Raw genomic sequence first — 27,115 nt, 5'->3', positions numbered from 1 at the left:
TCTTGGAAACTGGATTTTCATGCACGGCAGTCTACAGAGAATGGCACAAAAGGCAAAGAAAAAAACACCCAGGGAGCTTCAGTTCTGTGGCAAAAATGCTTTGTTAACGAGTGAGGTCCAAGGAGAATGGCCAGACTGATTCAACCTGATGGGAATACAATGACAATTCAAATAACCAGGTGTTACAGCAGTGGAGTGAAGAAGAGCATTTCTGAATGCATAGCACACCAAACCTCGAAGTGATATGACGACAGCCGCAGAAGATGATAGACTCAGAGGCTGCTTTATTAGGTACAAGACTTACCTAATAAAGTGGCAACTGAGTGTATATCACCAGCATCCGATTACCAATGAAAGAATGCCCAAAGACCTTTGGGGGTGTTTGGATGGTTAACGAGAATCAGCTAATTCACGGCCGAATTGTAATCTGCGTTCATCCCTTTGCCCACTCACTGAGCCTGTGAGATTCCATGCCTTTTCCGAATGTTCACTTCTCCACCTGACAATGTATGGACCATTTAGAAATTCACTGCTTCCACTGCAAACCCATAACATACGATAAACCATATTTAAAGCATCGTGCGTTTACTTTCACTTTCATCTTGGCTGCTTTTGCCAGACACCACTCACAGGTACTCAACTCAAGTGACCAATCCTCATGGGTAAGTGGAAAGTTGTGTCTGTTTTTGGGTCAATTCTTTGAGGAGTGCAGAGTATATTGGGAGTATAGCCAGTTATCAGGGGTGGGGAACACTGGCTGTCTTTCTCCTCCTTTGAGAAGGGGAGAGGTGATCTGCTCCCCCATTCCCAGAAGCGAGATTAACTAAATCAGCCCATACCCACTGGGGGAATTCCACATCTCCATCATATCCCTCACAGTGGAGTAGATTTAGAACAGGGGTTCCCAACATTTTTTATGCCATGGACCAATACCATTAAGCAAGGGGTCCACCATGAAGCCCAGGCTGGGAATGTCTGATTTAGAGTCAGAGTTGAAACAGGTCCTTTGGCCCACTGTGTACATGCCGTCATTATAGATTATGCTCATCAGCGGCACGAGAAGTATCATGTCAAGGTCAATTTAAAGTCATGTAGCATGGAAACAGGCTCTTTGGCTTAACTTGCCCTTGCCAACCAGGATGCCCACCTACACTAGTCACACTTCACCATTTTTGGTCCATATCCCTCAACACCTTTCCAACCTGTGGACCCATCCAACTGCCTTTCAAATGTTCTTATTGTACTTGCCTTAATCACTTTCTCTGGCAGCTCATTCTATATACACATCAACCACCACGTGAAGAAATTGCCCCCCAGGTCTCTTTTAAATCATACCACTCTTAATTTAAACCTATACATTACCTTACTATACCCTAGTTGGGTGGTCTTTCATTGATTCCATTATAGTTACTATTCTATAGATTTACTGACATGCCCACAACAAAATGAGTCTCGGGGTTGAATATGGTGACATGCAGGTACCTCGATATTAAAATTTACTTTGAACTTTGAACTTCCAAATTTCTAGTTGTTGATTCTCTTTCCCTGCGGGGAGGGGGAGGGAATAAAAAACTGTGTGCTTTCTTCTGTGCTCCGGGGAATAAAGTCCTATCCTTCCCATCCACCCCCTATAGTTCAACTCTCAAGTCCTGCCAACGTTCTTATAAATCTTCTTTGCACTCTTTCCAGTTTGATGATGTCTTTCAAAGTAAGAACGAAAGAGAGCAAATATATTGGGGTGATACAGTAAAATAGTGGTTAGCACAACGATTTACAGTCCCAGCGACCCGGGTTCAATTCCCACTGCTGTATGCAAGGGGTTTGTACATTCTCACCATAACTGCGTGGGTTTCTTCCGGGTGCTGTGGTTTCCTCCCACAGTCCAACAACCTACTGGTTGGTGGGTTAATTGGTTATTGTAAATTGTCCCATGAGTAGGCTAGGATTACATTGGGGGATTACCGGGTGGCATAGCTCGAAGGGCCGAAGGGCCTATTGTATCTGATAAGGGCTGTATGTAAATAAATAACCATTGACTGAACATTTGGATAATTCTAAACTAGATTACAGAACCAGAGGTTTAAAAGAAAACAGGACAACCAAAACTGAACACTATATTGCAGCTGCGGCCTCACCAAATCTCATACAACAGCAAAGTAACATTCCAGCTCCAATAGTCAATGATTGATGAAGGCCAGTGTGCCAGATGCATTCCTCACCATAATGCCCTGCATTACAACCATATCTATGCCTTATCTCTTTACTGAATTTATGGATCTCCCGAGCCCTTGCTTAAGGCATGCAGTAACTTTAAAATTCACGAAGCTTATGAACACTTGCTTTTTGCAGGTTATCGTTTCATTGTAACTTTACACATTAATTCCTCAGTTAAGATACTCTAATCATGAGGGTCCCTTGCTGCTGGAATGATGCCTATTTAAGTTGGGCTCAAGCTCAACATTTTTTTTTCATCAAGCACTTCGGGGAAAATGCGTAAACATGTGAGATTCTGCAGATGCTGGAAATCTAGGGTAACACACACGAAATGCTAGAGGAGCTCAGCAGGACAGACAGCTACAATGAAGTGGAATAAACAGTTGATGTTTGGGACATTTCAGGATCCCACCATTCAATCATGTCTGATTTTCTTTTTCCCTGTCAGCCACATTCTCCTGCTTTTTCCCAGTAAAATTTTACTTTATCTACCTACCTACCTATCTATCTATCTACTTATTGAGATGGCGTGGAATAGGCCCTTCATGCAGTGCCGTCCTGAAAACCCTGATTTAACCCTGGCCTAATCACGAGACAATTTACAATGACCAATGAACCTACCAACCGATTTGTCGTTGGACTGTGGGAGGAAAGCAGAGCACCTGCCGCAAACCCACACGGCCATGGAGACAACACACAAACCCCTCACAGTCAGCAGCGGAACAATAATAAAACATTTTGGATTCTAATTTCTGCTGCAGAGATCTGAGCAGAAAAAACATCAAGCTGCCTTTCCATTGACACACTGAAGGAATGTTGCAACATACAGGTCCAGCTACTGGAGTTGATGCCTCACATCTCCAGAGACCTGATCTCGGATGCTCCCTGAATGGACTTTCCACATTCTCCCAGTGACTGCGCCTGTTTCCTCACAATCCTTGAGGGTAGCTGGTCAAATTGATCACTATAAATTTCCAAAACAAAATAGGATTGAGTGCTTGCTGGTCAGTGCAGACTGGGCAGCCAAAAGCCCTGTTTCCATGCTGAATGACTTTGCATCTGTCAGAAGCACTGTTTTTCAGGTGAAATGTCAGACAGAGGCCCTATTTGCTCCTTCAGGTGGACACGAAAGGTCCCATGAGACGACCTTGAAGAAAAGCTGCCTGGTTCTCACAAAGCCTGCTACTTATACACAAAGTTATGGGAAAATAGGAGCAGAAATTGGCCAGCAGGGCCCTCAAATCTGCATGCCATTCAAAATCAGAATCAGGTTTATGTCTCTAACATATATCATGAAATCTGTTGCTTTGTAGCATATATATATATTTCTTAATCATAAATCGTCGGAGGTTTAGTAAATGGTCGGAGGCTTGAGGTTTTCGGATGGACGGACTCTGTGTCGGCTGTGGTCAGCTGCTTCCAAGGCATCGGCAGTTGTCGGTGCCTTGGAGGTTTATGGCAGGGAGTTTCTCTCTTTTGCCGCCTGCTATCGGGGACTCGGGAGTCGATCGGGACTTGAGACTTTTTTTTTAACCGTGCCCATGGTCTGCTCTTTATCAAATTATGGTATTGTTTTGCACTGCTGTAACTATATGTCATAATTATGTGGTTCTGTCAGTGTTAGTCTTTGGTTTGTCCTTTTTTTTGTGATATCACTCTGGAGAAACATTGTATCATTTCTTAATGCACACATGCATTTCTAAATGACAATAATAGAGGACTGAGTGCTCTCATAATCTAAATTAAAATACAATAGTATATATCACTGTACAGTTGCTACAAAGCAACATATGAAACAAAATAGTGAGGTAGTGTTTAGTGATAGTGGAGGGGAAGAGGCTGTTCCTAAACATACTGAGTGTGCAGCTTCAGGCACGTCTTCCTCATCCCTGATGGTAGCAATGAGAAGAGATTATGTCAGGGGTGGCCAACCTTTTACATTCCATGCGTCAATTTTTCACGCACAAGTTCAGATGCAATTTTTTTACGCACGAGTTCCATATTAACATATTTTTCCAAGAATTGAATGGGGGTACAAGAGTTGTACGGCGCATCTGAACTCGTGAGTGAAAAAATTGACGCATGGAATGTAAACGGTTGGCCACCCCTGGATTATGTCCCAGGTGATTGGGGGCCTTCATGATGGATACTCCTTTCTTGAGACATCGCCTTTTGACGATGTTCTCGATGGTGAGAAGGCCTCTGCCCGTGATGCTGCGAGCTGAGTTTACAACAGTCTGCAGCTTCTTCTGATCCTGTGCAGTGGTTCCTCCATACCAGGCAAGTGTTGAGACCAGCCAGAAAGCTCTCTACCATATCTGTAGACATTTGCTGGTTTTTGGTGGCACACCTGATCTCCTCAAACTCTTAATGTTGTCCTTGGCATGCTTTCTTTGTAATTGCAATAAGTTGGCTGTAGGGTAGATCCTCAGATGTTGACTGCCGGAACTTGAAGCTGCTCACTCTTTCCACTGGTAACCCTCAGTGAGGATTGCTGTGATTCAGGCTGCTTATGCCATATCTACCCTAGCCTCATCTTCTCTGTGCCAAGTGCTGTACTCCTATATTTAAATACATCATAAACAGATTTACCTCCAGTTTAAAAACCCCTTGTGGATTTAACCTCCACAATCTTCTGTGACATGAAATTTTCACACACCTTGGTGTTAAATGTCCGGCCTGCTCTTTGTCTTTTGAGGTTCTCCCACCCGTGAAAAGACCTCAACATCTACCCTGTCATGTTATCTATCTCATCCTCTGCAATGCATATTATTACATTGTGACATTACTGTGAGTGAATTGCAGTGTAGTGGTTAATGTCAATGCTACTGCAGCACCAGCGACTAGGGTTCAATTCCCGCCACCCTCTGTGAGGAGTGTGTATGTTCTCTCTGTGATCGTGAGGGTTTCTTCCAAGTACTCCAGTTTCCCTCCACATTCCAAAGACGCTCTACGGGTTAATAGGTTAAATGGTCACTCAGGTGTATGGGCGGCGCAGGCTCTCTGGGCCAGAAGGGCCTGTTACTATGCTGTATCTATAAATAAATTAAAAGAAATTAAATTAGCAATTCTTTCATTCGTGGGATGTACGTAGGTAGCTGAGGCAGTGTTAGATTTTCTTGTCCACCTCTGAACTGAGAAGGCAGTGAAGAACCAACTACATTTAAAAATGCAAACACGAGGAAATCTGCAGATGCTGGAATTTCAAGCCATACACATAAAAGTTGCTGGTGAACGCAGCAGGCCAGGCAGCATCTCTAGGAAGAGGTACAGTCGACGTTTTGGGCCGAGACCCTTCGTCAGGACGAACTGAAAGAAGAGCTAGTAAGAGATTTGAAAGTGGGAGGGGGAGGGGGAGATCCGAAATGATAGGAGAAGACAGGAGGGGGAGGGATGGAGCCAAGAGCTGGATAGTTGATTGGCAAAAGGGATATGAAAGGACCATGGGATGGGAGGCCTAGGGAGAAAGAAAAGGGGGAGGGGGGGAAACCAGAGGATGGGCAAGGGGTATAGTGAGAGGGACAGAGGGAGAAAAAAGGGAGAGAGAAGAAGAATGTGTGTATATAAATAAATAACAGAGGGGGTACAAGGGGGAGGAGGGGCATTAATAGAAGTTAGAGAAGTCAATGCACATGCCATCAGGTTGGAGGCTACCCAGACGGAATATAAGGTGTTGTTCCTCCAACCTTGCCCATCCTTGCCCATCCTGCCTGGCCTGCTGCGTTCACCAGCAACTTTTATGTGTGTTGCAACCAACTACATTTGTGATTCTGAAGTCATTGACAGACCAGACCAGACATAGTTGGCAGATTTCCTTCCCTGAAGGATATTAGTGAACCAGATTTTTTATTTTACTGACAATCTGTGAAGTTCAATGGCTACCATTACTGAGTTAGATCATTTTTGCAAAAAAAATAATTGTTGGAACTTAAGTTCCCCAGCTGGATGGATTCAAATGTGTGTCTCTCGATAAAAGGTTCAGAAATTTGGTTGTTATTTCAGTATCTTAACCACTATGCTACTCCAAAAGCACTTAATTGGCTATGAAGTCCTTGAGCTCATAAAAAACCTTATATAAATGCAAGTCTGTGTTTCTCAACTATTGTTTAAATGATTAAATTCCACATTTAATAACCAGCTCTTGATTCACTACCATGATTGAGTATGAAGATTGTGTAAGCGATTCATTAATAATTTCAGTTTGAACAGAATTAATACTGTAGGGTATTGATTAATATCTATCTGATTTGCTAATGATCTTCAGGAAAGGGAATCTGCTCCCTTATCTGCTCTGGCTCAAATATAACTCCAGACCCACCATTGTGGCTGTTAACAGCTTCCTGAAGTCAGGGATGAATGGAGGCAGACAATAATGCTGGTAACACACACAAAATGTGGGAGGAATTCAGCAGGTCAGGGAGCATCTATGGAGATGAATAAATAACCTGGCTTCTTTCCTCATCCTTTACTGTCCTGAAACCTGTAATGGCTACTGTTTATTCCTCTCTATGGATGCTGCCTGACCTGCTGTGTTCCTGTAACACTTCACATGTGTGTTGCTCTGGATTTCCAGCATCTACAGTATATCTTGTGTTTATAATAAATACAGACATCCTTAATGATGTACACACACTGGTATTGCTTAAGAGATTGACTTTATTTGTCACATGTACGTCAAAACATACACTGAAATGCTCATTTGCTTCAATGACCAACACGTCTGAGGATGTGCTGAGGCCTACAAGTGTCGCTCTGCTTCTGGCACCAACGTGGCAAGCCCACAATTTACTAATTTAACACAAATGTATCTGGAATGTGGGAGGATATTTAGCCATGGATATTCAAATCCATCACTGAGATTCAAGCTGACAGACTAGCCAATCATCAATCATCCTGCTGCTTTCACTAAAGCGTATGTACATCTCAGAGAATAACTGTTGTTATGAAGTATACTGTTATGACTACCTGTTAGAACAGGGTCATCAGCTCTGATTCTCTGAAATGGAGCATCTCGGGACATACTCAACATAGTTGTTCTTACACCACTTCTATTCAAAATTGTCTTGCTTACTCAACTGGAAAAGGTAATTGCTGATAGTGGAGGACAGTGAGATGTTTAGGACCTTGGCAGACATTGGAGCTTCTTCTGCGTAGGTATCCCTTGGGTTTGAGGATAACTCAGTTTTACCCATTGGATTCTGAGGTGAAATATTGTGACTAACTTTGGGAAATACTGACTCCTCCAGAGACTGAGCAGCTATTGTCTGACAGGATAAGTGGGTAAAGTTGAACAGTTGATGTCTATGTACAGGTGTCCCCCGCTTTTCGAACGCTCGCTTTACGAAACTTCACTGTTACAAAAGACCTACATGAGTACCCTGTTTTCGCTTTCAGAAGGTGTTTTCACTGTTATGAAAAAAAGCAGCGCGTGCCCCGAGCAGCTGCTCTCCCCCGGATTCGGAACAGCATTGCTTAAACACGTGCTGTGAGCAGCCGTTTGCAAGATGAGTTCTAAGGTATCAGAAAAGCCTGAAAGAGCTCGGAAGGGTGTTACACTTAGTGTAAAACTAGACATAATTAAGCGTTTCGATCGTGGTGAACGAAGTAAGGACAAAGTGAGTTTGGCTTGTGGAAGCTGACGAAGATGATGTTGAAGAGGTTTTAGCATCCCATGACCAAGAACTGATAGATGAAGAGCTGATGCAATTGGAAGAGGAAAGGATAACAATCGAAACCGAATGCAGTAGCGAAAGTGAAGCAACTACGTGAGATTTTCGCTGCAATGATAAAGTACGACTTTAATTTTGAAAGAGTACGTAGGTTTACGGGATACTTGCAAGATGGTTTGAGTCCTTACAAAGAACTGTATGATAGAAAAATGCGCGAGGCTCAGCAGTCAAGCAAGCCTTCCACATCAGCCACAGCAGACGACGAACCTTGACCTTCGACATGGAGGCGGGCAGTCATAGGAGAAGATGAGCTGCCTGCTGTAATGGAAACAGATGATGAGATGACACCCCAGTGTCCCACCACCCCAACACCCAGGCCGCGGACAGATACTGTACCGAGAATGCAGCAGTAGCCGGGAGGGCACACACAGCACATCCTTAAGAAAAAAGCCAAAATAAACATGCTAATTAATTAGGTGCCGCCCCACTCATAAATGTCGGCCCAGATCAAAGGGGATGCAATCGGCAATTGGCACTGATCTGGGCCAACAATTACATGCCAGGCAGCACCTAATTAATTAGCATGTTTATTTTGGCTTTTTTCTTAAAGATGTGCTGTGTGTCCCCCGGCTATCGCTGGACTCCTGTGTACTTCGCGGCAATATATCGGTTGGCAGCCTGGAGGGTGGGGACCACTGCACCAGCCAACCTGCGACAACTCAGCCTAACACACCATCATCAGTGTGCTCGGCACTGTCTTCCCAATTCCGGTAAGTGATACTACACTGTACATAACGTTATTTCTACTTTATATAGGCTGTGTATTTTTATGTGTTATTTGGTATGATTTGGCAGCTTCATAGCTTAAAGGTTACTGGAGAGAGTGTTCTTGCCAACAGCGCTTGCGTGAGATTTTCTGCTGACGGCACTTGTGTGAGATTTTCGCTTCAGCGAACAGTGCAGTAATGATTGTGGAAAAGTATTTCTACTTTATATAGGTTGTGTATTTATCTTATCATTCCTGCTTTTACTATGTGTTACTGTTATTTTAGGTTTTATGTGTTATTTGGCATGAATTGGTAGGTTATTTTCGGGTCTGCGAACGCTCACAAAATTTTCCCATATAAGTAAATGGTAATTGCTTCTTCGCTTTACGATATTTCGGCTTACGAACCATTTCATAGGAACGCTCTACCTTCGGATGGCGGGGAAACCTGTACTCCCAAACTTAGACAATGTTCTCTAGGCCACGCTGAATGCACCTGGTCCACTGTGGTTGGCCACAACTTAGAAATATTCTGAAGTCAAAGAGAATAGTACATTTAACAAAAAGGCTTTGAGAATATGTCTGAATCCTTTTTGCTGTTCATCTGATAAGCACTTACATTGAAGCTGACAGTGAGAGTCATTGAGTAATTTTAGAAACAGAGATTTGGAGTCATAGAGCATAGACATCTACAACACATTACAGGCCGTTCGGCCCACAACGTTGTGCCGACCATATAACCTACTCTAGAACTTCCTAGAATTTCCCTACCACATAGCCCGCTATGTTTCTAAGCTCCATGTACCTATATAAAGTCTCTTAAAAGACACTCTACCACCTTTCCTGGCAGAGCATTCCACACACCCACCACTGTCTGTGTGAAAAACTTACCTCTGATATTCCCTCTGTACTTACTTCCAAACACCTTAAAATTATGGCCCCTCGTGTTTGTCATTTCAGCCCTGGGAAAAAGCCTCTGACTATCCACACGATCAATGCCCCTCATCATCTTATACTCCTCTATCAGGTCACCTCATTCAGGTAGTATGACACCCACTGCTGAAAGCTAAGAAGCTTTGAGAGAAATACAAAAGTAATTTACCGCAATTGCTGGAAAATTACTGAACCATATACAGTGGCATGCAAAAGTTTGGGCATCCCTGGTCAAAATTTCTGTCACTGTGAATGGCTAAGCGAGTAAAAGGTGACCTGATTTCCAAAAGGCATAAAGTTAAAGATGACACATTTCTTTAATATTTTAAGCAAGATTACTTTTTTATTTCCATCTTTTACAGTTTCAAAATAACAAAAAAAAAGGAAAAGAGCCCAAAGCAAAGGTTTGGGCACCCTGCATGGTCAGTACTTAGTAACACCCCCTTTGGCAAGTATCACAGCTTGTAAACACTTTCTGTAGCCAGTTAAGAGTCTTTCAATTCTTGTTTGGGAGATTTTAGCAAATTCTTCCTTGCAAAAGGCTTCTAGTTCTGTGAGATTCTTGGGCCATCTTGCATGCACTGCTGTCTTGAGGTCTATCCACAGATTCTTGATGACGTTTAGGTCAGGGGACTGTGAAGGCCATGGCAAAACCTTCAGCTTGCGCCTCTTGAGGTAGTCCATTGTGGATTTTGAGGTGTGTTTAGGACATTATCCCGTTGTAGAAGCCATCCTCTTTTCATCTTCAGCTTTTTTACAGATGGTGTGATGTTTGCTTCCAGAATTTGCTGGTATTTAATTGAATTCATTCTTCCCGCTACCAGTGAAATGTTCCCCGTGCACTGGCTGCAACACAAGCCCAAAGCATGATTGATCTACCCCTGTGCTTAACAGTTGGAGAGGTGTTCTTTTCATGAAATTCTGCACCCTTTTTTCTCCAAACATACCTTTCCTCATTGCAGCCAAAAAGTTCTATTTTAACTTCATCAGTCCACAGGACTTGTTTCCAAAATCAGGCTTGTTTAGATGTTCCTTTGCAAACTTCTGACACTGAATTTTGTGGTGAGGATGCAGGAAAGGTTTTCTTCTGATGACTTTTCCATGAAGGTCATATTTGTGCAGGTGTTGCTGCACAGTAGAACAGTGCATCACCACTCCAGAGTCTGCTAAATCTTCCTGAAGGTCTTTTGTAGTCAAATGGGGGTTTTGATTTGCCTTTCTAGCAATCTTACAAGCAGTTCTCTCGGAAAATTTTCTTTGTCTTCCAGACCTCAACTTGACCTCCACTGTTCCTGTTAACTGCCATTTCTTAATTACATTACAAACTGAGGAAACGGCTACCTGAAAATGCTTTGCTATCTTCTTATAGCCTATTCCTGCTTTGTGGGAATCAAATATTTTAATTTTCAGAGAGCTAGACAGCTGCTTAGAGAAGCCCATGGCTGCTGATTGTTGGGACAAGGTTTGAGGAGTCAGAGTATTTATAAAGCTTTGAAATTTGCATCACCTGGCCTTTCCTAATGATGATTGTGAACAAGCCATAGCCCTTACAAGCTAATGAAGGTCTGAGACTTTGGTAAAAGTTATTTGAGAGCTCAAATCTCTTGGGGTGCCCAAACTTTTGCATCATGCTCCTTTCCTTTTTTTCACTCTAAAATTGTACAAAACAAAAATAATACACTAATCTTGCTTAAAATGTTGAAAAGAATGTTTCATCTTTAACTTTATGACTCTTGGAGATCAGTTCATCTTCTACTCACTTAACTATTCACAGTAACAGAAATTTTGACCAGGGGTGCCCAAACTTTTGCATACCACTGTAAATGATTATATAAAAATAAAAGCAAGCATAGGAAAGTTAAACTACAAGAATGATAACTACAAAAAAAGACTCTGGCTATCCACACAAATTATACAACTCTATCAGGTCAACACTCATCCTCTGTCGCTCCAAGGAGAAAAGGCCAAGTTCACTCAACCTATTCACATAAGACATGCTCTCCAATCCATGCAGCATCCTTGCAAATCTCCTCTGCACTCTCTCTATAGTATCCACATTTGGTAGTCATATAGGGAGGAGAAATAAGCAAAGGAAAAAAAAAACTAAATTGGAAAAGCGAGAACATGGGAAATAGGATCCTAAAATGGCCCCTCTATCTTGAAGGCTAATCTGATCTGTGGCTCCAATTTCACTTTCCTCTTTGATTCCCATAAGCTTTTGTTTTCCTTTTCCCAAAAGTTTACCCCAGCCTTTTAAAAAATTGCTTAGCATTTATCTTTTGGGAATGATAAAGTTTTCCAATCTTCAGAGAGAAAAATTTCTTCCTCATTCCTTAGATAGGTTACCATTTGTTGAGAAGCTATTCCATCCAGGAGTCCCGTCAGCATCTCCCCCGCCAAACCCTCCACATCGTTTCCAAAATTTCATTGAGATCACTCCTTATCCTTCTGAACTAAACAGAAGATTAAAGCTTAAACTGTTCACTTGTTCCTCATAAAACAATCTCTTTGTTCCTGGAATGAATCCAGAGAATACCTCTGCATTGTCTCCAGGCAAGCATATCCTTCCTTAAATAAAGAAACTAAAACTGTGCATCGTCGTATTCGAGCCATGCACAGTTATTGCCTGTTTTCCCTATTTATGTGCTCAACCCATCTAGGAATAAAGGAGAAACAAGGCAATAAGGAACACTATGAAAAACTAATCTTTTTTTTTATTAAATTTGTAATTTCTCAAAAATCTCCAGCAATTTACCGTCTCAAAGAATGAAGCTTTGCATTTGTAATTGTTCACCATCTGGATGAAGACAATTATCATATCATTAAAAGGGTAATTATGCTATTAATTACTAGATTTAATTTTCTGTGGCAAGTGTAATGGGCAGTTAAGGTGCAAATGCAGCCACTTCATGAAAATCACAGCAAGGTTAAGCACAGAATGCAAAGCACGGGGTGGAGATGCTCAAGTTAGTCAGCGGCAGTCACACCCTGTGACTTCTCAAGAGAAATTACAGTCCATTATTCTTTAGTGAAGTTATGGGCATGGGCTCCTTTAAGGCTGCACCTTATCTAATTGGTCTTAAGTAAACTGTTTCTTCAGTTCGTTTCAAGGTTAATTGCCAATCAACTTGGTGATGGATATTCTGACATGGTTGAAAAATCAATGGAGGAGAAAAAGACGTCTTGACACTGATGAAATTCATTTCAAACAAATATCTGTGTAGAATCAGAAAGGTTATCTTTTATCTTCATGCTGAGATTTGCATACCTCCAGCAGCGCCTAATGCCTCAGATGAAATCTCACTGTAACCTTTGACACCCTGACAAATCAATAACCTGTGATCCTCTGCTTTAAATATACATACATACCTACATTTACATTTATTATCAAAGGTAGTATAGATTATACAGCCTTGCTGTGTGTTTGCTTCCAGGCGGCCGCAAAGCAAGAAAGCTGAAAGATCCCAATCATATAAAAAAGACCAACCTCCAATGCAGAAAGAGAAAGAGAGAGAAAAATACAAATTGTGCAAACAACAACGGTATTCCAAACCAAACTGGAATATTCGATCCAAATCCTCAGAACAGCCCGGAGCAGGCCCAAAGCCTCAGTATTCAGTTCATTGTATTAGCGGGTCAAATCGCCGCAAAGTTTGCAGACACGAAGCACAGCAGCGAGGGGACAGTTTCACAGGCTTAGTGTCGCGGAGAGAGGAGCCCCCAGATTATCTAGGCCGGCATCTAAGTTGTCTGAACAGTGAATCGTGCCTCACATTAGGATCTGGGACCTGCTGTGGTGAATTACTCCAGGCCTAGAACCTGACGCCCCGTGATTCATTTCGGATCTAGATTTCACTGCCAAAGAAGCTGGTCTCAACCTCTCTAAATTGGCACAGTGCTTTGTGCAATCCACCCTCACACCTGGGTTAGTTGGATGGGTATCAGAATTTCTCTGCCTCATCTTCTCCTTTCTGAATCATTCACTCCTACCAGCTCCAAGTGAGTTGATTTTGCAGCGCACCAGCAGGGTACATCTCTTGAATTTACTTTGCCCTCGCTTACCTCTTCATTGTTTGTAGTAATAGTTTGCCACAACTTACTTCAAAAGGATGTTATTAGTAATGTTTTTAATCTCTTCCTTTGCTTTTGAATTACCTGTAAGCTGTCACACACCTCTAGAAGCACCATCTGAAGCCAGAAAATATACCCAACAACTTAGTTCCCACAGCCATCTGTGGCAATGAATTCCACAGATTCATCACTATCTCGCCAAAGAAATTCCACCTCATCTCTGTTATGGATGTCCTCCTATTCTGAGATTGTTTCTTCTGGTTCTAGTGTCCCCCGCTATAAGTCTATCCAGGCTTTTCAATATTTCAGTATTTGATAGGTTTCAATGAGATCCCTTCTAATTCTTCCCAACTCCAGTAAGTACAGGCCCAGTGCCATCAAATGCTCCTCATACGTTAATCTCCTGAGGCTCCTCTTGACCCTCTCCAGTGCCAACGTATCCTTTCTTAGATATTGGTCCAAATCGCTCACAATACTCCAACTGCAATGCCTTATAAATCCTCAGCATTATGTCCATGCGTTTATATTCTAGTCCTCTCAAAATGAATGTTAACATTGAACTTGTCTTCCTTACCACCGGCTCAACCTGCAAGTTAACCTTTAGGGAATCCTTCATGAGGACTCCCATGTCCTCTGATTTTTGAAGATTTTGCGCATTTAGAAAATAGTCTGTGCCTTTATTTCTTCTACCAAAGTGCATGACTATACATTCCCTACACTATATTCTATCTACCATTTCTTTGCCCATTCTCCTATTCTGCCTAAGTCCTCCTGCAGACTCCCTGGTTCCTCAACAATACCTGCCCCTCCACCTATCTTCGTATTTTCCAAAAACTTGGCTACAAAGCCATCAGTTCTGTCATCCAAATCATTGATGTATAATGTGAAAAGAAGCAGTCCCAACACCGACCCTTGTGAAATACCGCTAGTCACCAGCAGCCAACTAGAAAAGGCCCTCCTATTCCCACTCTTCACCTCCTGCCACCCAGCCACTCTTCTATCTATACTCGTATCTTTCCTGTAATACCATGGGCTCATACTGGAAGCCCAAATTAGAAATGTTGACATCAATTGAATTTCAGGAAGTGATCCCAATGAGCAGGCATAGATAGGGTAAATGTTCACAGTGTTTTTTCAGGGGTTAGGGAATCTAGAACAAGAGGGCATAGATGTAAGTTTAGAAGGGAAAATTTGATAGTAATTTGGAGGCAACTTTTTCGCACAGAGGGTGGAAGGAGCCGCTAGAGTAAATGGTTGAGGTAGGTACATTAACAAATTGTAGAAGACAGTTCGACAGGTACATAGTTAGGAAAGGTTTGGATCAGGGATTCCCAAGCTGGGGTTCACAGACCCCTTGGTTAATGGTAGGGGCCCATAGCATAAAAAGTTGGGAACACCTGGTTTAGAGAAATATGAGACAAATAATAATAATAACTACTTATTTATAGATCATTTTTCATACAAATGATACAGTTCAAAATGATTTACAATGGTATAAAGTGCACACATAAAAATAAAAGACAAAATGCTGTTAACTAAAAGCAAGGTTAAATAAATAGGTTTTGAGCTGGTGTTTAAAAGCATCAACTGAGTCTGCATCCCTTATAGTTTACGTAGGTATTGAGTTCCATGGTTTAGGAGCACAGGTGGTAATAGCTGACCAGCCAATTTCCTTTTGAGGGAGATTGTTTAAATTTAAGAGGTTGACCATGGATGTTGTGTCCCAGCTGTCTACGTGATACTCAAACCAGGAGGTACGATATGGAGAGCAAGCTGTTGCCCATGTAGCAGGCTTCCACTCTCCATACAGCTGATGAATCCAAAAGAACGGCAGAGACCGATACAGTTTGGCACCAGTGATGTCACAGGAGATGCCAGTCAGCATTGAACTCAATGTAGAGCTGCCTTAGGGAACCTAGGTCTGGATTTTTCCCTTGGGGTTTACTCCCGAAACCTTCCCCATCGGTGGATATAGCCGCAGGGCAGTGGAAGCTTGGGATCAGAGTTTTCCTTCTCCTAGATGAGCCTCCAACCACAGCTGACAAGCCTCATCTGCCCGAAGCGACTGGATTCAAGGCCATAGAAACCTGACTTTGCCCCTGCTCCAGTCAGTAGAAATGGTTCTAGCGGGTTTAGTGGCTAATCCACACGTGAAGTCCATGTGTTGGACTTGGTCGTCGGAGGCTATTCGAGCGTTTAAAATAACACGTTGATTGAGGCCCTTGCTGAGTTTTGAAGAGAATGCGTCAGGTTCAACCCGTCAAATGGAAACTTAGCTAATAATAAAACAAACTTCAAAAAGATCCCATGGCATTGGGAGCATTTAATAGGTAGTGGGAGCTTAGCCCCACTGCTACCCCAGGCTATAACAACCTTACAGAATCAATGTTCATTTAACCTGCCCAGTGGGAATGAAATAAAAGCTTAAAGGATGAACAAAATGTTATGAAATTATGTTTACCTTCAACATGGTATCATCTTGAGACTATCAAATCATTCTTAAATAAACAGAGCCTAACTCTTGAGTGTTATGTAAAGAAAAGTGAGTCCAGGATGGCAATTTCTAGAGCACAGAACTGATGGAGACAACTGTGCCCACTGAGTCAAATGCTGACAATGGTAGCTGAAGGTAATGATGGTTTTACATTAGGTGTGGTTACAATACAACCTGTGACATTTGTATCAATTAGTAACATTTTCCATGTCTGCTGGTCATACCCTATTTGCCAAAAATCCAAGCTCAAAGTAAATTTTATTAACAAAGTACATATCCACACCAGAACCTAATAGGCATCCGTTAGTCTCATGAGACCATGGATTTGCGCCTTGGAAGGTTTCCAGGGCGCAGGCCTGGGCAAGGTTGTATGGAAGACCAGCAGTTGCCATGCTGCAAGTCTCCCCTCTCCCCGAGACCAATGTTGTCCAAGGGAAGGGGATTAGGACCCATACATCTTGGCACCAGTGTCGTCGCAGAGTAATGTGTGGTTAAGTGCCTTGCTCAAGGACACAACACGTTGCCTCAGCCAAGGCTCGAACTAGCGATCTTCAAATCACTAGACGGACGCCTTAGCCACTTGGCCACACGCCAGTGTCACCTCATACAACACTGAGGTTCTTTTTCCTGCGGGCACACTCGGTAAATCTATAGAATGGTAATTATAACAGGATCAGTGAAAGATCATGTTGACCCTAGAAGCAACAAACTGTGCTAATGCAAATATAAATAAATAGCAATAACTAACAAGAACATGAAATAACAAGATAAAGAGCCCTTCAAGTGAGATCATTGATTGTGGAAGCATCTGAATAGATGAGTGTAGTTATCTCCTTTTGTTCAAGAGCCTGCTGGTTGAGGGGTAGTAACTGCTGAACCTGGTGGTGTGAGCCCTGAGGCTCTTGTACCCTCTACTTGACGGTAGCAGCAAGAAAAGAGCGTGGCCTGGCTGGGGAGGATCTCTGACGATGGATGCTGCTTTCCTACGACAGCCTTTTATGTAGATGTGCTCAATGGTTGGGAGGGCTAATCTGTGATGTGGTGGGCTGAATCCATTACCGTTTATAGGATTTTCCATTCAAAGGCGCGGGTGTTCTCATACCAGCCCGTGATTTAGGTAAATGCTGTTCTTTCATAGTTAAATTACAGTTTATGCATCAAATTGACTTGAACAATTGTTGTCATCAGTGCAGAAATTCCTCCTTAATTGGATTATTTGAATAACTGCATCCTTTTTGAAGTTTGTTTTATTATTAGCTAAGTTTCCATATGACAGGCTGAACATTACGCATTCTTTTCAAAACTGAGCAAGGTCCTCAATCAACGTGTTATTTTGAATCTTTTACTTTGCAAAGTAATTACATCAACAATTAGCATTTACATAGCACCTTCTCTTACATAGGGCAGCACAGTAGCGCAGCGGTTAGAGGAACGCTTTACAGCACCAGCGACCTACGTTCAATTCCTGTGAGGTGTTCTCCCTGTGATCGCATGGGTTTCCTCCAAGTACTGCAGTTTCCTCCCACATTCCAAAGACAGACGGGTTAGTCGGTTAACTGGTCTCATGGGAGAGGCCGGAAGGCCCCGTTACCGTGTTGTATCTCTAAATAAAATAGGATAGTTAGGCCTCCTCATACCTAACAAAGAATTTTATCAAGCAACAATTGACACCAACCCAGAAGGAGTGACAGAAGCATTGCTGGGTCAAAGTTTCAACAAAGGAGGAGTGTCAAAGTCAGTTTGACTCTTTATTGTCATTTGTACAAGTACACCTAATAACAAGTGAATTAAATACATACTTGCAGCATTACAGGCCCATAGCATCAGATAAACAGCATTCATTAGTCAGACAGAAATTATAGACAATCTTTTCACAGAAAGAACATAATTAGAACAAAGAACAGTCAACTTTTATACAAAGTGATCATAGTGGTGCTATACTGTAGTGACTAAGGTTGTGCTAGTTGGTTCAAAAAAGAGAGAAAAACAAATAAATTGGCCTATTTCTGGCTTCTTCCCCCTTCCTTTCCAGCCTTTATGAAGGGTCTTGGCCTGAATCATTGACTGTTTATGCCTTTCCACTATTGCTACCTAACCTGCTGAATTTCTCCAGCATTTTGTGTGTGCTGCTCTAGATTTCCAACATCTGCAGAATCTCTTGTGGTTACAAATAAATCATCTGAACTGGTTTAAATGAAGGGTCTCAACCCAAAATATCAGCATTACATTTACATCCATAGATGCTGTCTAACCTGTTGAGTTCTTCCAGCACTTTGTGTGTTGATACTGGCCAGTCAATGAAGCCCTCAATGCTCTTCACTTGGTTCCAACTCTCCCTAACTTTACCACTGCAATTTTCCATTCGTCTGTTCCAAGTGTTTTAATCTGACAAGTTTTAAGAGGCCTCTATTATCCTCAGCTCATCTATTCCTTACTGTTCAGAGCACCATATTCTCTGGGCAAGATACTGTCCATTGAGTTATCTATTTAATTTTTTTGGAGATAATCTTCTGTTAATCCCACATGATTAGCTTCACTCGCCCCATCACTGAAACGTTCCCACAGCCTATGGACTCACTTTGAAGGACTCATGATTTTGATATGTAATGGTTATTTAAATTATTATTATTTCTTTCTTTTTGTATTTGCGCAGCTTTTGGACATTGGTTCATCATCCAGTTGGTGTGGTCTTTCATTGTTACTATTCTGTTTTGGAATTTTTTGAGTATGCCTGCAAATAAATGTATCACAGGATAGAATATGGTGACATATATGTACTTTGATAATAAATTCACTTTGGACTTTGAATAGACAAACAGAGAGAGACATGCCCACAGCAAAATAGCAAGCTACAGCTTGTCAACTTAGAACTAGGAAGACATTAATAATCGGATCAATTGGCATGGTGCTTTGTACAAGTGATTGCCAGACCGATGAATGATTTCTGGAAACTATATTCCATAGTGATTTAAAAATCAGATTTTAGGCTTAAACTAGGTCCTGGCAGAATAACAAAACAGTTACTCTGCCTGGTGCCATTGACCCGCACCTGGATGGGAAAGGTATGGAAGGCTGTGGTCCAGGTGCAGGTCGATGGGACCAGAATAACAGTTCGGCATGGACCAGATGAGCAAAAGAGGCTATTTCTGTGCAAATGCAAGGGAGACTCTCCCAGGGAGGGAGCCATATTGCAATTTATTTGACATCATCACACTTGAAATGACACCTCTCAATACTAGTATATAATAAGTATAAATGGTGCGGTCTTTCATTGATTCTGTTATGGTTATTATTCTATTATAGATTTATTGAGTATGCTTACAAGAAAATGAATCAGGATTGTAATGTACTCTGTTAGGAAATTTACTTTGAACTTTGAATTTTGAAATCAAATCTGCTTCCGCCACTTCCCCTGGCAGCTCGTTCCACACTCAGACCACCCCCTGAGTGAAGAAATTCCCTCTTAGCATCTGTTTTATTTCAAAAAGTATTTCATTACTGTAAAGTTGTGTGGGATCTGCAGGTCGCAATGTGCAAAGTGCCTGATAAACTGATCTCCTGAGGAATTTAGTTTGAACTTTGATTGTCGTTGTCGACTCAGTGAGCTGTAGGGGCTGATTGCTTGCTGGATCTCCCTATGGCTCCAAGATTAATGTTGATTTAAGTCTCAAACTGCTTTTCACCAGTACTATAACTGAGTTAGGATCATTAAGCTGCCTTGAAAATTGCTAATTCTTTTTCCGATCTCCATACATTTTGGCCATTTGTTAAATTTATTAACTGAAATAATTTCAATATAATTTTCAACTAAATGATTTATCTCTGTTACCACACTACCGGGTTCTCCACTCGAAAGCCTTCCGACAGCTGCTAATGTTATTAATATAATCCAGGGTCGTTGTTTTTATTGTGATTTGCTTATGCGAGGCTGTACAGTATTGTACCTATCATTCCAGCTGTCCACCTGTCACTCTTGATGAAAATGGAGCCTGGAAATTAAATTGCATCATGCAATATTTCTCCGCTACGCAATTCATATTTTAAAAACAAAAATCAATTATAAATGTGAATGGTAGATTTAGTGCAAGTTCCACTGAGTCGTTGATTTTCTTTCCGAATTCTCCCTCTGACTTCTCCTCTCTTGATGGTCCATGGGACATCTGGTCAACTAATGCAGAAGTAACTGTTCCAAGCATGAGGGAGGTCAGCCTCAATGTAACTTTCTCCTTTATTGACTCTGTCTACAATTCCCGCTCACTTGGGAATCAGAATCAGATTTAATATCACCAGCATATGTCGTTAGAATTGTCGATTTGTGGCAGCAGTACATTGCAATACATAGTAATAAAATCTATGAATTACAATATGAAATATATATAACAATAAATGAAATAAGTAGTGTAAAAAGAGAGGGGAGATAACAGAGGAAATGTTCATCGGTTCGTTGTCTATTCAGACATCTGACATCAGACATCTGGCAGCTGTTCCTGAAACACTGAGTGTGTGTCTTCATGCTCCTGTACCTCCTTCCGGAAGGGAGCAATGAGAAGGCAGCATGTTCTGGGTGACGTGCATCCTTAATGATGGATGCAACCTTTTTGAGGCATCGTCTTTTGAAGGTGTCCTGGATGCTGGTGAGACTAGTGCCCATGATGGAACTGCCAACGTCATCAAAGACCCTCCAACTCCATTTATTCTCTTTTCTCTTTTCTTCCCCCTTGTATCTGACAGAAGCTACTAAAGCTAGGAAAACATGCACCACCAAAGTTCAAAGAAAATTTATTATCAAAGCAGATATATGTCACCATATTCTACCGTGAGATTCATTTTCTCGCAGGAATTCACAGCAGAAATACAATAGAATAAATGAAAAACTACAGTTATAGTTGTAGTCATAGTCATACTTTATTGATCCCGAGGGAAATTGGCTTTCGTTACAGTTGCACCAACCAAGAATAGAGTATAAATATAGCAATGTAGAACCATAAATAATTAAATAATAATATGTAAATTATGCCAGATGGAAATAAGTCCAGGGCCAGCCTATTGGCTCAGGGTGTCTGACCCTCCAAGGGAGGAGTTGTAAAGTTTGATGGCCACAGGCAGGAATGACTTCCTGTGACGCTCTGTGTTGCATCTCGGTGGAATGAGTCTCTGGCTGAATGTACTCCTGTGACCAACCAGTACATTATGTAGTGGATGGGAGACATTGTCCAAGATTACATGCAACTTAGACAGCATCCTCTTTTCAGACACCAACGTGAGAGAGTCCAGTTCCATCCCCACAACATCACTGGCCTTACGAATGAGTTTGTTGATTCTGTTGGTGTCTGCTACCCTCAGCCTGCTGCCCCAGCACACAACAGCAAACATGATAGCACTGGCCACCACAGACTCATAGAACATCCTCAGCATCGTCCGGCAGATGTTAAAGGACCTCAGTCTCCTCAGGAAATAGAGACGGTTCTGACCCTTCTTGTAGACAGCCTCAGTGTTCTTTGACCACTGTTCTACACACAAAGACTGATAAGCAACCAATGTGTAAGAGAAGACGAGCTGTTCAAATGCCAGAAAACAAATAACAAATTACAAATATTAATAAACATAAATGAGTAAGTAAATAATACTGAGAACATAAGTTTTAGAATGCTTGAAAGTGAATCCATAGAGTCCAAGTGGGAAACAATGTAGCCTGGATAGCAATGAAGTGGGGCGAGGCAATAGATGGAACAAGTGAAGTGTTTGTGATACCGTGAAATAATGTGTCTGTTCTGATGAAGTTACTTTATGTAACATTGTTCAGTCTGTGTGATCCTGTACACTTTGTCCTACTTGATTTACACTGGACAACAGGAGAACGGAGATAGTACGTTATCTGGAGAGCATTCTAAAGGTGCCCTGTGAGTCTGCCATCCTTGGCTTCTCAGCAGTAGGAGGTACTGTTCAATCGGCCTCTTTACCTCAGCTTGCTTTGTAGATAATCCACAATGCAGCAACCATTGACAGTATGAATGTTAAAGATGTTGGATGGAGTGAGAGTCAGGCTTGTTGATTTGTCCTGGATGGTGTTGAGTTTCCAGCCATAGAGTGTACAGCACTTTGGCTCAATGTATCCATGCCTACCAAAGTGCCTTCCTGAGGTATTTCCATTTGCCTGCAGTGGTCCCATATTCTTCTAAACCTTACCTGTCCATGAATCTGCCCTAATGATTTTTAAACATTGTCATTTTACTCACACACACTGGCCATTTTATTAGGTACAGGAGTGGAACCTAATGTGGTCTTCTGCTGTTGTATTCCATTCACTTCAAGGTTTGACATGTTGTACATTCAGAGATGTTCTTCCGCACACCGCTGTTGTAACACATGGTTAGTTGAGGTACTGTCATCTTCCAGTCAGCTTGAACCTGTCTGGCCAATCTCCTCTTAGTAACAAGGCATTTACACCAACAGAACTGCCGCTCACTGCATTTTTTTTTGTTTTTCATACGATTCTCGTAAATTCTAGAGACTTTTGTCTGAAAGTTACAGGAGATCAGCAATTTCTGAGGTATTGTAACTATCCCATCTGACACCAACAATTATTCCACGGTCAAAGTCACTTAGATCATGTTTCTTCCCCACTCTGATGTTTAGTCTGAACAACAACTGAACCTCTTGGCCTTGTCTGCATGCTTTAATGCTTTGAGTTGCTGCCACATGATTGGCTGATTAGATGTTTGCATTAATGAGTTGGTGTACAGGTGTACCTAATAAAGTGGCCACTGAGTACTGTATAGCTCTTCCTCCTTGGAACTGTACTTACCTAGTCACTCTGCTGACTTGAGCCTCATTGATGGTGGACAAGCTTTGGGCTGTCAAGAGTTCTGCCCCTGACCTGCTTAGTCTGACTTAATTAAATAGGTCCCAGGGAAGGCGTTCAGTGTGGCTTTTCTTGGAAGGTTAGTATATGCCCCAAAAGTTTGTGGGTGTCTGGTCTGGCAGAGAGAAGATTGGACTATCAGTTGGAAGATACATTGGGACCTTGAGGAATGGGTCAGATCACTGAACGGCCTTGAGGCAGTGAGCTATATTGGACATCAACTGGGTTAGTGTCAAGGGTCAGCCTAGGGAGGGTTGACAGGAGATGAGTTGCCCTGGTTATTGGTAATGGGAGGGATCCAAAAGAGAGTGCTGGGGGTGGAGAGAAGTGTGTAGAGGGTTAAGGGTGGGATATGACCAGGGTAAAGGAAAATTGTGTCGGGGAGTGAGAGTGTGCTTGAAGGAGAAATTCTATGCTGGTAAATATTTTATTGCAAAAATGACTTATCATCACTAGGTTTCCACAGTAAAGCTGATCTCATCCTGACCAAGTGTCCTCAAAGGAATTAGTTCACACATGCCTTCATCCAGAGGAGTAAAGCTAGTTGCAGTATATATCTGTTGTTAAAGTGACACTTTGCAGACCAAAGTTTCAACCTGAAGCAACACACATGAACTGCTGGGGGAAAGCAGAAAGTCAGGAAGCATCTATGGAAGAGAATGAACGGATGATATTTTGGTCTGAACCTCTTCATCAGAACTGGAAAGGAAGGGGGAAGAAGCCAGAATAAGGAGGTGGGGATCAGGGAAGGAGTACAAGCTGGCAGATGATAAGTAAGCCAGGTGAGGGGGAGGTGGCTGGGTGGGGGCAGGAATATAGTGAGAAGCTGGGGGTGATAGGTAGGAGAGGTAAAGCACTGAAGGGGTAAGAGGGGAGCAAGAATGGGGAATGGGAAAAAAGAGGGTGAAGAGAAATTATTGAACTTTGGAGAAATCAGTGTTTATGCCATCGGGTTGGAGAGTACCCAGGTGGAATATGAGATGTTGCTCTATCAACCTGAGTTCAGCTTCATCGCGGCAGTAGAGGGTTCCGTGGACAGATATGTCAGAATGGGAATGGGTAATCAAATTGAAATGGGTGGCCATTGGAACATTAATTATAAGTGTAAAGAAGTTATGCTGCAGCTATTTAAATTTTTAGGCTGCACTTAGCAGACAGTGTACAATTCTGGTCACCCCGTTACAGGAAGGAACTCAGAGAGTCAGGCAGCATCTATGGAGTGAAATAAGCAGAAACATTTTGGGCCAGACTTTCATCAGGACCCATCATGGAGTTCCTCCAGCATTTTGTGTGTGTTGCTCAAGAGTTCCTGCATCTTGTGTTGAACCTGGAGCATTCAGGCTGGAGTGCTTGCCTTACTAACTGAACCATCAGACAGTTTTAGTGTGAACATTTTTTCCCTAGGGTTGTGAGTGAGGGACATTAACGACAAAAAAGGAAAAGCTGACACTTCAGCCAAGCTCCTGTTCCTCATTGTCTCAATGCAATTTTTAATCAGAGCTTAATGTTGCCGAGGATTTGCTCTGAAACAAATACTATCTTCTAATCTTAAAGACAGGAGATTCTGCAGATGTTTGAGGTTTTGGAGGGGGTCTGGAGGAGGATCATGAGAATGATCCTAGGAATGAAAGGGTTATCATATGAGGAGTGCTTGATGGCTCAGGGCCTGTACTTGCTGGGGTTTAGAAGAATGGTGGAACCTATCAAATATTTAAAAACCTTGAAAAAGTGAACATGTGAAGGATGTTTCCTATACTGGGGGAGCCCAGGACCAGAGGGCACTGCCTCAGAATAAAAGGGTGTCCCTCTAGGATAGAGATGAGGTTGAAGTTCTTTAGCGAGAAGATGGTAAATCTGTGAAATTCATTGCCACAGATGACTATGGAGCCCGAGGCATTGGGTATGTTTGAAGCAGAAGTCGATAGCTTCTTGATTAATAAGGGTGGCAAAGATTATGGGGAGAAGACAGGAGACTGGGATTGAGAGGGATACTAAATAAGCCATGATGAAATGGCAGAGCAGAATTGATGGGCCGAATGGCTTAATTCTGCTCCTATGTCTTATGGTCTTCAGCAATACACACAAAATACTGGCAGAATCAGCATGCTAGGCAGCATAATTTCAGGCCAAGTGGTCACTGTTTATGCCCCTCCGTAGATGCTGTCTGACTTGCTGAAATTCACTAGCATTTTATGTTTGTTTTAATCTTTCTTTGTTGCCTCAATGTCACACAACACTCTTTTTTTTTGTACAGAGATATACATTACTTGTCTTTGGATTAAAGTTTCCTACAAGGTGACATTTCCAGTGAGGAGTTTTGCACAGTTGCAGACTCAGCAAATTGATACCTAAACCAGACTGGGCCAAGACCAGAAGCAGAGCATCGGAGTCTCTGAACTGGGGTTCCTGACCCATATGACAACCAACCACCATGGCCCACTGCCCCTCCACTCTCCAGTGATCTGACCCCATTCTCAAGACCCTCAGGGACAAATTACAGCCTTGCACTAACACAACCTTTATATATTCAGCTTGAAGGATAAGGTGACTGGCTTAGTAAGGCTGAGGGAAACTGAACCGGCCATTAGCACCAATGTATATATGCTAAGCCAAATTGTCTGTTAGCTGCAAAACACTTCACTACAGATATAGAACAGCATAGCAGTGGAGAAGGGGGTTCAGCCCAACATGTTTTTTTTTTACTGACCATGATGTTAAATTAAACTCATTCCATCAGCCTTCACATGATCTATATCTCTCTCTTCCCTGCCTGTTCCTTTTTCTGTCTTAATGCCCCTTAAACCTTTAAGTATTAGGCCTTTGACAAGGTGCCGTACATGAGGCTGCTTGACAAGTTAAGAGCCCATGATATTAGAGGAAAGATACTTGGTCTTATGGTTTTTTAACGTTGCAATCATACCTGCTTCTACCACTTACCCTGACGGCACACTCCAGGAGCCGACCATTCTATTATACGTAAAATCTTTGAAGATAAAATTAGCTTTCTTTTTCACATGTACATCAAAACATACAGTGTCATTTGTGTGTACTACTAACATGGACCGATGATTATGCAGGGAGAAACCTGCAAATGTCACCATATTTCCATCCCCAACATAGCATGCCCATAATTTACCAACCCAAGCCAGTACATCTTTTGGAATGTGGGAGGAAGTTGGAGTGCCTGGAGGAAATTGACAGGGTCACAGGAAGAACTTATCAACTCAGTGGCAGGAATTGAATCCCCATCGGCAATTGAGGATGCTGTAAAGTGATTGTGCTCACCACTACACTACCGTGCCTTGTGAGTCTCCTTTAAACTTTCCCCCTTTCTCCTTAAACGTACGCCCACTAGTTCTGATGAAGGATAGTGGACCAAAACGTTGACTCTTTATTCCTTTCCTTAAATGCTGCCTGGCCTGCTGAGTTCCTCCAGCATTTTGTGCGTGTGGCCCTCTAATATTTGACATTTCCTCCCAGAGAAAAAGACTTAAAGGGCACTTGGGCAGGTACATTGATAGGAGGAATTTAGAGAGAACCAGGTTAATATGAGCAAGCTGTACCAGCTTGTATGGGCATGTTAGTCAGCATGGAGCAGTTCGGCTGTAGTGACTATGACTCTACCTTAGAATGATGAAAAATTAAACCACTGGTGAGCATGACGCAAGTAGGCATTGAATGGATCTTAGTTTGTAATGGGAACCAGCAATGGAGGCTGTTTGCTGGCTTAGGCAGCATTAGACAAACAGTTTACGAAGACCTAAATCCTACCTGTCACACGTCAACTGCATTTGCCATCTGCACTGCGAGAATGATTTGTCAGGTTTTTGACAGTTGCTATTGTGTTTTCTTTGGGATGGGCAGGTGAATAGAATGCCTTCAGTTTCTGATTAGACACATGCCCACTGGAAATATTTCAAGCACCATCAATTGCCAAGCTGACAAGTTTGGACTGCCATCAAAAATTACTTTATGAGCAGTGAAACTGTGTGATACGATGAGGCTGACTTATTAACCTGAGTATAGAGATCATGTCTGTTGATAAATAATGGAGCTACTGAGGCACATGTGTTTAGAGAAGGATCTGAGCTATTCTAAATCAAGCA

The 27,115-nt window shown here is 42.2% G+C and overlaps 1 protein-coding gene across 4 annotated transcripts in view; it reads left to right on the top strand.

Annotated features, from left to right (window-relative positions):
* dpp6a (dipeptidyl-peptidase 6a) overlaps positions 1 to 27,115 on the top strand; it is a 1,586,533-nt gene that overhangs the window by 832,912 nt on the left and 726,506 nt on the right. The gene's annotated exons all lie outside the window — the stretch shown is intronic.

Source organism: Mobula hypostoma, chromosome 3 (genome assembly GCF_963921235.1).
Source record: "Mobula hypostoma chromosome 3, sMobHyp1.1, whole genome shotgun sequence".
NCBI lineage: Eukaryota > Metazoa > Chordata > Chondrichthyes > Myliobatiformes > Myliobatidae > Mobula > Mobula hypostoma.
This window is presented reverse-complemented; position numbering and strand designations above follow the sequence as displayed.